General features: G+C 35.4%; 1 long non-coding RNA gene across 3 annotated transcripts; it reads right to left on the bottom strand.

Moving 5' to 3' along the window:
• Positions 1-2,298: 2,298 nt before the first annotated feature.
• LOC128995258 (uncharacterized) lies at positions 2,299-7,114 on the bottom strand. 3 transcript variants are annotated; one of them, XR_008490965.1, is made up of 3 exons: positions 6,989-7,114; positions 5,919-6,095; positions 2,299-2,656 (listed from the first exon to the last, which is right to left on the bottom strand). It is a non-coding gene; the product is annotated as an uncharacterized LOC128995258 (long non-coding RNA). The 3 variants fall into 3 exon arrangements; XR_008490966.1 differs by lacking the exon at positions 6,989-7,114 and adding an exon at positions 6,841-6,936; XR_008490967.1 differs by lacking the exon at positions 6,989-7,114 and adding an exon at positions 6,440-6,457.
• Between the last annotated feature and the right edge of the window lie 5,461 nt (positions 7,115-12,575).

Raw genomic sequence — 12,575 nt, forward strand, 5'->3', positions numbered from 1 at the left:
CTCCTCCGTATATCTCGTCATCGTCATCGTCATGGCAAGAATATCAAGATGGCATACACCGATGCAGCTTCTTCCCTTTCGCTTATCCCCTCCCCTCTCACCACCAGTCCAGTCCAGTGTCAGAGTCAGTCTGGAGTCAGTCTCCCTCTCATAAAGGTCTATGGTTATGTTGTTATGGGAATGGGAGTAATTTAGGGTATTTACTCAAGGGAGGTATAGAAGAGAGCTGTCAGATATCCTCTTGAGGGAACACAATTAACGATACGGAATACAGTCAACAACCTCGGTGGTGTAGAGGATAACGTGTCGGCCTGAAAATCCGAAGGTGCCGGGTTCGAATTCCGCTGGCAGCACTAACTTTTTGCCAACAATTTTTTCATATCAGCAAGTTTGGTTGGTTTGGTTAGGTTATGACAGTTTAATTTTATAATTAGAAAATTATAAAATATAATTTTAGGCATTTATAATTTTATTTTATAGGCCCTAAACAAAACTATTTTTTAGATTACTAAACCTTAATTTGATTTTTTTACTATCAGCAGGTTTGGTTAGGTTATGATATTTTAATTTAATAATTGAAAAATGTTAAGATTAATTTGATAATTTTTCTTAATTTTATAATTAACTAGGCCTAATAGTGAAGTAAAAATTACGCGCTGTGCCACGGCCGCCTTTAACTACAGGCCGCGGCCTTGTAGAATTGGCAACGTTGCAAGTGGTGCTGTCCAACCCCGGAAGTCCCATAAGATAACATGGAAAGCAAGTGACACCAGCTCAGTAATTTACGGATTATTTATTTAAATTTAAATGTATGATTGTAAATCCATTAAAATATTTAATATAAAACATATAGTGTTCTAAACCAAAACGATTTTAATTGAAAATCTATTCCTACAATCAAACCGGAGTCGTTTTTTATAGCCCTAACCTACTAGCCCCGTGACCAATCCGTCCAATGTTTTACTCCTAGCCTATCCTATTCTAAAAAAATTCGCATTTCAAAACTAGGTAAGTTAGCCCGGTTTTAGCCTTGTAGTTCAAAATAATTTATCTTCTCGCAACTCTGACTGTTCTGTTGGTTAGTAGGCTACTTAGTAGTTAAAGGAAAATGCAAGATTTACTTGACAGAAAGCAGGGCCGTCCAGAAAGCTCACTAACTTAGTAGCCTAGTAAACAAAAATTCTGATAAGGTTATACCAGTCTACCAGTAACAGTGGCAGTAGAGCAATGTGTTTAAAAAATCTTGTGAAGCTACAGTTTCACCCTAACCGTTGAAAGAAAAACCTCTAATCTAAAAACTCATTAGGCCTATTTCTTTTTCTTATGGCTTTGGCTTTGCTTATCGCTGGTCTCGGTCACGAAGGAGGTAATTGAATTAGTTAAAATTGTTCTTTATGTAAGAGCAAACTAAGTTAACTTACAGAAGACCGTTGAAGATGTGACAGTAGGGTTGTAAGTGGCTAAGTTTAGTGTTGCAAAACAAAATTATAGGATCATAGGCTACTTAACTTAACTCACAGTCACAGCCAATTGTAGAATTAAGTTTAGACCTAGCCTATGTAACTAGACTTGTCAAACTCACAAACGTTTAATAGCCTGTAACTAGAGTTCTGTTGTTCTGTTCGTGGTTCTGTTCTAATAGTTTTTAAACGTCGTCTGCGTCGAGCGGTTAGGTCTGATAGAGTGACCATAGAGTAGCGAATTAAAGGAATGAGAGTGAAAAATGTCTTTAACATCAACATAATCAATACTCTTTGGCCTCAGTATCTATGCAAAACTGCAAAGAAAAATTATAAAACAGCTGCGTCTAGATTTTGGCTTCATACAAGTAGGCCTAGTTAAGTCTAATTTATTTTTAAACTTTAGTTCAAAAGACGTTGTTAAGAGTAAGGTTGTGATAAAAATCACTATAGCTCAAGAAATATATAAGTAGCGAGGAAAGTAGCTAATATTCCGCTACAACTACTTAAAAAAAGTAGCTCGCTACTTCTCTAGCTACAAAATTTGAAAAGAAGCATAGCTACAGCTAACACTACAAAAAAAACAGCGTGCTACTTGTAGCGCGCTAATTCCCAACACTGCTCAGGACTATAGGCTTATCATCGTATACTTAATATTCATTAATATCTGTCAAATTTGTATTTTATCTATTTAATTGGTCTATTCATATAGGTATTTTGAAAATAATCCTTCCATAAGATAGATAAATACCGGTACATAGGCCTATTTCTTCACTGAGCTAAGTGAGTTATATTGGGTATTTTCACCAGTGAAGTGGGTAAAATTAAGTTACCAAAGTAAATTAGAAACCATGTTTATTCGTGTTATTCACTATTTATGAAGTACAAGTAATACAGTGATGTTGAGATGCCTCGAGCATGTGTTGTTCCTGGTTGCAAATCAAATTATAGAAATAGTGTAAAAGATGAAGGAGTTACTAGTACATTTTCTTTCCGAAGAATCCTGAATTGTGTAGGGCGTGGATTCGTGCAATTTCTAGAACAGATTGGGAACCCAATGCAAGCTCTGTGGTATGTATTAAACATTTTCATGAGGATGATGTAAGTTTGACTGAAAAGTTCCAAGACAATGGGGAATGGCATGAAAGGCGTAAATCTCATCAACTCGATCCATTCCAACGGCAGGTTTTTATTATCTGAAATAAGAACAAAAAATATTCATAGAGCATTAATTAATAAACAATTACAGTACTAGAAATTATCTATAAGTATAAAAGAGGATGTTTGTATATATATTTGGCAGTGATAAACTTAGACACCGCTGAACCGATTGCCACGAAACTTGGTACATACGTGTAGAATTTCATGGAATAGGTTTATACACCATCAATTTCGTGATCCGTCCAATCGGCTCCGCCCCAGTGGCTCTGGAGTTTCCCATGTTAACCTTATGAGAAATGGAATTAATGAATCTTAACAGCTGTTTCAATTAAACAAGTTGGTTCTGTTCTATAATGTTCAATAGCATTAAAGTTACAAGGATTACCAACAGGGTGCAGCACTATTATTTCTTTTACATTTATGTATGTAAAAGATTGACAGCTAATTAACAGTTAATTAACATTAATTTAGCTAATTAACATTAGCTTATTAACAGCTAATTTTCAACCAAAAGGTGAGTGAACATAGCGAACGAACTTCAACCAGGACGTGATTGAGCCATGCGAACAAGCTCACTTGTGAAGTTAAACGGGGCAAGGCCCGTGGGTACAGCTAGTTGGATATATATGTATCTGGCTGAAAAAAATTAAAATGTTAATTCTCAAGCTAACACTGTTTACTACACTCCAATGTATCTAATGAAAATTAATAAAATCATGTTGACCTAATAAACTCTATTAGTTCTCCACACCATCTAGGTACAAACTATTTTCAATTTATTCATATTTGCAACCATAGTGGAACATTTTTACAAAATTTCAAAGTTATAGGCCTAGCTCAAACAGTTAAGGAGTCATGAATGTTTATGTAAAAATCAAATACAAAAACATAGACCGAAAACGGAATGAGATAGGTCACATGTTATAGTACGTTTTTTGTTTCTTTTGACATGCTGAATGTCAATTTGATGTTGAAATGCAAAAAAGAGTCAAAGCAGCAGAAAAATCAAGTTTTGACTTAATAAAATTTATACATTCTTACCACCAAGACTGTGTGTACAAAATAATACAAAGTTTACGTACTTCTGTCTGTTTTCAGTCTTGAAAATAGTCTGGGGATGACTAGTTTCAGGTCAAAGACCCATTATCAAATCCACATCAAATTGAAGAGTTTATAATCCGACGGAACGGAAGTCTTCATCAAAACGTACATATACACGAGTCGACACAAAGTTCAAATTTTCACACGGATATGAGTACCTAACTTACATTTAAAAAGCTATAGGCCGGCCACATTCTTTCACGCACAGGACAAACCGACACAGGAACTATGGATTTGTCCACAATATTTCTAAGGCGGTTTTAGGGGAGGGGGAATTTAACCTAAAACTGCCTAATATTGTAATGAAATCCATAGTTCCTGTGTCGATTAGTTATTGTTTGTCGGACATGATGGAACTGTGGATAGTTCCATCGTGTCCGCCATACAAACTGTGTCAGTGTGTCGGTTTATCCAGTATGTGAACGAATGTGGCCGGCCAATAGCTTTTTAAATGTATATAAATGGGCTTGTATCTATGTGTAAATTTGAGCTTTATGTGTCGACTCGTATATACTGCATATACATTTTGATGAAGACCTCTGTCGGATTATAGACTCTCCAGTTTGATGTGGATTTGATAATGGGTCTTTGACGCGAAGCTAGTCATCCCCAGACTAATTTTTTAAGACTGAAAACGCGTTATGAGGTACGTAAGTTTTATACGGTTTATAGACTTGTTCTTTCACTAAAAAATCCCAATAAAGACTTAATACTTTTGAAAATAAAATATTAAGAAGCGTTTTTTGGACCAATAAAAGATAAGTTTTGTGGAGAATAAAAAAATAGGGCGTTGAGGGAATTTCATAGAGAACTAGATAGGTACCTATTGCGGTAGTGGCAAGTAGAAGGTTGAGATAGCTGGGCCACATTCAAAAGACAGGTGAAAGAGAGATAGTAAAGCATGTGATAAGAGGTACTATGGAGGATAGGAGACCATTGGGAAGACCAAGGATGCAATGGATTAATAAGGTTACAAAAGTCCTAAGGAGAATGGGAGGAAACCTAGAGCTGGCAGAAGATGGAGGATCCTGGAGGCACATGGTTGGCGAGGCCAAAGACCGCCTAGGGTTTAAATGGCCACAGGAGTGCGTAAGTAAGTAACGGTAGATAATATAACGGCTGTGATCTCGGGTATTATTCATGATGACATTATAATAAATTATAAATCCACACTAAGACAAATTTATTTCTACTGAAGCTAATGGTTACCCGTCTCAGGTAGGCTAATCTGTTAGATATTATATAAGTTAGGTAGGCTATATCATTTACTGTTATGTCTATTGAGCTATTATGAATGTTTAGTCTATGTTTAACCAGTTTAACATTAGACAACAATGTAACAATAAGTTTAATAGATCACCACTAGTGATATGGGTAGCTATTATAAACTAATTAATTAGGCCCAAATGTAATAAAAAAAAAAAATAAAATAAAATTTTTTTAAAATAAAAAACTATTTTGAATTACACTTTTAATTAGTCTGCAAGCTGTAAATAATTAACACATTCCGCTGCTGAAAACCTTTAAACAGGCGCTCGCCAATTGCGGCGAGGCCTGGGCGGAGCCCCGACGCGCTTTGAACTGAATCAGCGATCGCTATTGGTATTGAAATATCTCAGTAAGACGAATCACAAAAGAGCAGTTTGGTGATTGTTCTGCGTTACTCCGAAAGTGGACGTAGTTCACTGAAACACCCAAAGGTAGCAGCACTGCCTGGATCAATAACCAGAGTCTTTGTAATACGGCTCGAATTGAGATATCCCCGAAAACGGGACAAAAGCATTGCCAGACGGGATTTTACGGGCAATTTTTGTACCAACCTACACCAGAATAAAGCTCGCATTATAAGCTACAGGCTGGTAAAGATTACAACGTTCCCCGGACAATGGCTGAACCACACTGATCCGGCAAACAATGCAATGCGCGCTCCCCCACCGGTGGACCCGCCGCATTGAATGTGTTAAAATGCAGTTGAATTTTTTTAATTCAAATTTTTAGTTTAATTGGTTAATAATAGTTACCCAGATCAAACAACTGATTTTTCCGTTCCCTTTAAACAATTGTAAAAAACAAGATTGCATCTTTATTACATCGAAATTCAAACAAGTTTATGCATTTCAACTCACTCTTTCATTTAGGCTGATACCAATAATTGGCAAAGCCATGTAGGTACGGATGTAATTTCATTAAACTTACCAACATTAAGTAGCATTTGCATTTGTTTGGTTTAGCCTTGCTCGGTCCCCATATTTTTTTCTGAATGGAAAAATGTTGTAGCAATTAGTTCAACCACCATCCTCCTAGTTACTAGTTACATCTACTGTAGATGTACTGTTGTAGAAATCTTTCACCCATGCTGTTCAGCAATCCAACCTGGTAAAACATAAATGAGTTAGATGATCTCTACTACATACATTGACATCCAGACAAGTTTTTTTTTATTCAACTCTTTCATTTAGGGCTGATACCAATAATTGGCGAAGCCATTAAGGTTAAGATTTAATTATCCTACATTGAACCATTGAGCCTGCATGCCTGTTACTTAATTCCCTAAGCATTAAATGATCATGGTAGACTAAATAGGTTATCAGTTAGATGTCCACAGTGAAGCCTAGCCTAGGCACTCCCTGATACTACCTTGTCTGGACAAAAATTTAGAGAAACTAACTATGTAATGCTTCTATAGGCTATGTCTAACCCACGAATACAGTACTAACTTAACTTAGAACAGGAACAGGCCAATGATAGGCTTTAAACGAACAGACACGGTATGGATCATAAATTTAATGTCTATAATGCTGTAAAGTTAAGACAATAGGTCAGTAGCACGAATACTTTCGTGAAGGTCATTTTGTTGTTCAATTATTACTTTAAAAAATACATTTAAATTTATCTGCGTTCAACTTTATGAAGGGATTAAATATACGCAATTTATGGATGCTACTTTCAGATCTATGTTGGCTATATTTATAAAGACAATGCCTAGACCAAACTACAAAATAGGCTTACTTAATAAGTTAATAAATACATTGGCAATTTGACAATAAGATTAGAACTGAAATCTGAGCTGGTTCTTTAATCTATAGTTTTTAGTTTTTGTTACCAAAATCAAACTTACGTATTGTTGCTGATAAAACTCGATTCTTCAAAATGATTTAGATAAATAATAATTAATTAACTTAGCATATTTTGTGAAAATAATGTACTGTACAAGTTGAATAACAACAGACTACTTCTACTTGATTATACAACTGTACTTTACTTACTTGTCTGGTCTGCATTCTGCAAGTGCAAGTGCAGTGCAAAGTGTGTAAATGTAAATGTAAATATTAAAAGTGCGTGTCGGCGTCGGCTGCTTCCAATCCAAACAAAATGTAAACAAAACAGTCACGTGACACAGCACCACTTGCGACGTTGCCAGTTCGATGGCCGCGGCCTGTAGTTAAAGGCGGCCGTGGCTGTGCACTTGACCTTGCATGCAGCGGTTCTCCTCTGTTTTTTTTCTCACTGGATGACAGACAAGTTAGTTAGTACCATTGTCTGCCGCTTGTTGCCGCGCTCCGCTGTGTCTGGCTAGTGGCTGGCTGTCTGCTCAGCTCATTGCTCCTCCAGTCGTTTCCGGTTTCCGTTTGTTTACTTTTTGAGTTGAGGTTAATATAGACAAGAGTTATTTATTTACTTAGCCGGAGTTTTTTTTATTCTTAATATTTTTCTTCCGATTAGGGTATTGTTTATGATCCATGTTAAGATGTTCTTCTTTTAAGAGGCCAAAGTATAAGGCAAGGCTGTAATTTTTAAAGGTTAAAATTTTAGGCTATGGTTTAGTTTAGAATTTCTTCCTTCAAAAATATGGGGTTTTCAAATCAGTCCCTCTATTAGTGCTTATGAATGTTGGAACCTTGGTAGGTTCTGGTAGGGGCTGTTAATTTTGTGCAGACTTAACTTAGTTAGAGTGTAACTCAGTAACTTACCGTTGGGCATTACAGTGTGCTGGTGTCTATGTAGGTGAGTGTTTTAACATCTTCTGAGCAAGCCTATGTGTGGATTTATTACGGAAAGATTTAAGTGAGGCTAGGGTATTTCAAGTTAACTTAGCCTACTTTAAACTTTTTCATTTGGGACACTTCTTTCTGACACCTCTTATTGACAATTGTTACAATCAATTTGTCGCGCCTCAGTTTTGTGCACCTTTTTGACAATTGTTACAATCAATTTGTCGTGCCTCAGTCTTGCGCACCTTTTTGCCAAATATTACAAACAATTTGTGACACCATAGTCTTGCACACATTTGTCAAATATAAAAAAAAAAAACATTTACTGAGTGGCAAGTCAAATGGCAGTTGTGTAAATTATAGGTAGGCCTACCTCGTTGAAGCAAAAATGCAGAGGGCAGCTCAAAAGCAATTTTATGTATTAAATGTCTCATTTTACTGTAATTGTTTTAAATTTAACTTAGTTCATCAATGTAACTTAATTAGAGGAACTGTAAAAAATACCTTTATTTAGGTATTTATTTTTCAATTCGACAATTATTGAGATAAAAATGTGTAAGTTAAGTTAGTCGGCTAAGTAAGATTTAAACAAATTGCAAATGAAAGTCATCTTCTTTTAGTTTATTTGTATCATCAATGTTTACAATAAACAAGAAAATTGCTTTTGGGCTGTAATGCAGGGTTCTGCTGTACTAAAAACCTGTGCATCAGATCACGTTCCCAATCCCGAAAAATTTAAGTCATTTTATTTCTTGTGATGGTTAGCAGTTGTTTGTAAATATTTTGAATAATATGATTTATTTGTATATACTGAAGTGAGATACCCCATCGATCTATATGGTCGCCAATTTGAACACAGTTGAATGAGCCATTCATAAAGTTCTCTAATTAGTGTCTAATAATATACTTCATCACTAGGGCCTAAAGTGTCTCTTTTTGACCCGACCTCCAGTTGACCCAATAATGCCAGCTGATTTGAAAATATCGTTTAGTATTTTAATTAGTGTCGTCAACGGGCGATATGGCAACGTCGCACTAGCCTCGTCTTGTGATTGGCTACCGCCAACTGCAGACTCTAGTGGTTAAGTTACTAACATGGTAAAGGATTACCGGTACTAAACAATACTTTTCCGTAAGTAACTTAGGTAAGTTATTGTATCTTTTGTGTAAACCTTTCACAGAATTAATCAAACCTCAATAGGTGCAGACCTAACTTAGTTATGCATTTCGGTACTTTCCTGTTAAAGGGAACATTAATTATTATCAATGATTTCTTTTCGATATATCGATACTTTTGTTTTACTTCACGATCCGTATTCCTTTAGTTTTAATATCTTCAAACGCATTTAAATTACAAATTAAAAAATATTTTATTGAGATGAAACTGTTCTAAACTAACCTAACATAACTAACCAAATTTGCAGTAGGCTTAATCACCATTTCAAAATTTTGTTTGATAACAGAAAAGGCATATGGGGAATAGGATAAGCTCATAAAAAGGAAAAGGTCATAAAATGGAATTTTAAAACGTTACAGCAAGTTTGGTTGGTTACGTTGGTTTAGAACAGTTTAATTGTAATACCGGTAGAATATTTTTTAATTGTTATGTTGTATGATATTTTTTAGGTAGTTGTGTTGATTGATACTAAACAATATTTATTTATCCTTATCATTAAGTCATTAAGTTGGTCCTAATATAACTAACGTCTCAGAGACACAACTAAGTTACCTTAACTTAAAACCCTATGTTACATACCCTGTTTGTAATAGCTATTTACATTAAGTGTAGTAAGAGCGTTTTTACATCACGCTCTTAAAGATTTTACCTGAACCGACAATATACAGGAGGTTACGAGAAATATTTTTCATTATTCATTTCACTCATCTTCTAACAGTAACGTTAATTTACAAACAAAAGCTAGGTTAGGAAAATTCTTCAAAGCATAACAATAAAATTCAAGCGCACAGCTGATTTCTAGCGTTGATCGTCGTTGGCTCCATAGAGGTATATGTTTTAAGTAAAACACTCAATGTTATTTAAATGGGTTTCATTACCTCACCGAGTGAGTTTTTTCAACTTTACATCACTCGAGAAGTAAAGAAGTTGTATACATCACGCTTGGGATAGGGAAGTTTAACATGGCGGGTTAGGTAAAAGAATTTACCTTAAATTAAGTAAGTTTTCTAAATTAAAAATTAAATTCATCACTATCGGATTAATATTTAAAGTTATGTACTGTGTTCTATGTGTATATCACAGTTGTTAAAAAATGTTGCGGCCTATCCATTTGTCATCCATCCACAATCAAATTTCAAGCTAAAGCTTGCGTTTGTATAGGACAGACTAACTTAGTTAGTAAAACACTTCAGTTTCACTTGGCTACCTAACTTAATTAAATAACTTGGCGTAAGTTTAATTATTTTTCCTGATTTTCTTTTAACTTAACATATTTCAATTAAATACATCCATGTACCTATTAAAATCAATAAGAAAACAACGTGTAAGTTAAATAAAACCCCCCAAACTTAACTATAAATATACAGTATAGGCTATTTAATATTATGGGTACAGTTTCTTAACTGGGCTACGCTAACTTAATATCGATTGAGAATATCTCTTAGTAATAAATATTTTTTACTACCTATATCAATTTTAAAATGAAACTGACATAATCTAACCTAACTAACCAAACTTACTGACAATGAAAAAATCGATTTAAGGTATACTAATCAAATTGATAGTTTCAATCCATATTAGCCTAGCCCAGTAAAGTTAAGAAACTGTACCCAATATTTTATGTAACAAAGATATAATAATAATATATAATAAATATTTTAATTATAGAAAATTAATTGTTTTGTTAATACCAAGTTAGCAAGGCCTAAGTTTAACTAAATTGGTTCTAGAAATTACTTATCTATGATTTGCCAAAAACGCAAATAAGTGAATAGATTTGATTATTTTATTTCACTGATACTTTTTCAGTATTAGGTAATCTTTTTGTATGGGAAAAATCGGCAATTCCTCACCAACATAAACAATAACCATAACATAACCTCAACTAACTTCAGTGAGTTACTACAGTAGCAGAAGATAATATCGCCATTTGCATCTTGCATGCAGTGCGCCTGAGCGGCAGACGATAGAACTAGGCAGACAACAGCTCCAACTCCAACGCTGTCTAAATCAGAGGAGAACCGCTGCCTGCAAGGTCAAGTGTGGCTGTGCTCTCTACTACAACGCTGTTAACGGACGAATTTTGAACTAAACTATGATGTCATTGTTGCCTCATTATTACCTCCCTTAAGTCACACCCGTGATTTAGGCTGTTTCGCTCTTCGCTGTTTGTTACACACAGACACACAGGCCTACACAATGTAAACAAGCCTAGTTTTAAATTGTATGCATGATAAGTAAAGATTTGTTGTTGCTCGTTGCTGACTCGTTAAAAAGGGTTTATAATTAGTGATTGAATCAATAAAAAAAGTTAGTTTGAAGAGTGAAGCACTTTAAACAAGTGAACTTTAAGTAGGCCTAATTTCTTGGCCCATAAATTGTTTTAAATATGGGAGGCCATCATACCTGTAAAGTTATGAGCTGTAGGTCGAGAAAAGACCCTAATAGAATCTACCACAGGTAAGTTACCATTTTCCCTATGATTGTCTTAGGTTTTAATATTACGCAGAGGATATGCGTCCGGTAACCGGTCGTGGATTAGGCGTCCGGCAGTTACTGTCATCATAACCTAAGTAACCGGGTACAGTTTCTTAACTGGGCTAGGCTAGGCCTATGCTAATACCGATTGAAACTATCGATTTGATCAGTAAACTAAACCTTGGTTCGATTTTTTCGCTAGGCCTATCAGCAAGTTTAGTTAGTTAGCCTAGGTTAGGTTATGACGGTTTAATATTATAATTGATACAGTACCTAGCTTATGGTAAAATATTGATTATTAAACTATATTTTCAATTCGATAGTTTCAATCGATATTAGCATAGCCCAGTTAAGAAACTGTACGGTAGGTCTACTCAATGTTAAAGCTAGGCCTATCGATGGGATTCGAACCAGGGACCTCTTGCATGTCAGTAGAGCACTCTATCCATTACACCTGAAACACTGATGGCTGTACATGATCATTGTGGTAACGGTGTTCCGGGCCCCCTCAACCCGGTGACATCACTGCCGGACGCCTAATCTACGTCCGGTTACCGGATGCGTATTCTCTGTGTTAATATTATCTTTAATTCTGCTTTATAGATTAGGCCTAGGCCTACTTAGATCGGTTCAGCGATTCCAAAATCATTTGCTGAAACCCAGTGGTAGGTGTTTAGGCCTAATATTTTACTTAAGTTAGATAAGCCTAGCCTACTTAATTCAGGTGGGTTGCGGCACAGAAAACATAGGCCTACTACTATAACCCACTACTACTACTAGGCCTAAACTACTAGGTATAAAATAAGCTGGTGGCGCTGCCTACAAACTGACAGGCAAAGCTCTCTCAAAGTACTTGACGCTTTTTACTAATGCGGTTGGCATTCTAGGTTATAGTAAACTTATGTTAGTACGTTTTCTGTGGTCGCGTTAAGATGACTTTTATCAAACATTGCACATGTCACTTACAGATCAGGGCCTGACAATTGTGTAAGTATTAGGCCTAGGGCTATTTCAGTAAGATAACTTAAACCTGAAAGGTTGGTTTAGAAGTACCCTAGGCCTGGATATGATTCAATTCAGAAATACTTTAAATTCATCTCTTGTACATAGAATACATTGAATATTTTTCTTTTTGTTCAATTAGGTACAAGTACACAGTTTTAGAAATTTTTTTGGGATCTGTCAATAATTTAAATTGTTCCTTGT

The sequence above is a fragment of the Macrosteles quadrilineatus genome, unplaced genomic scaffold (assembly GCF_028750875.1).
Source record: "Macrosteles quadrilineatus isolate MER2022 unplaced genomic scaffold, UCM_ALF_1.0 Scaffold_5__1_contigs__length_97177068, whole genome shotgun sequence".
NCBI classification, from domain to species: Eukaryota; Metazoa; Arthropoda; class Insecta; order Hemiptera; family Cicadellidae; genus Macrosteles; species Macrosteles quadrilineatus.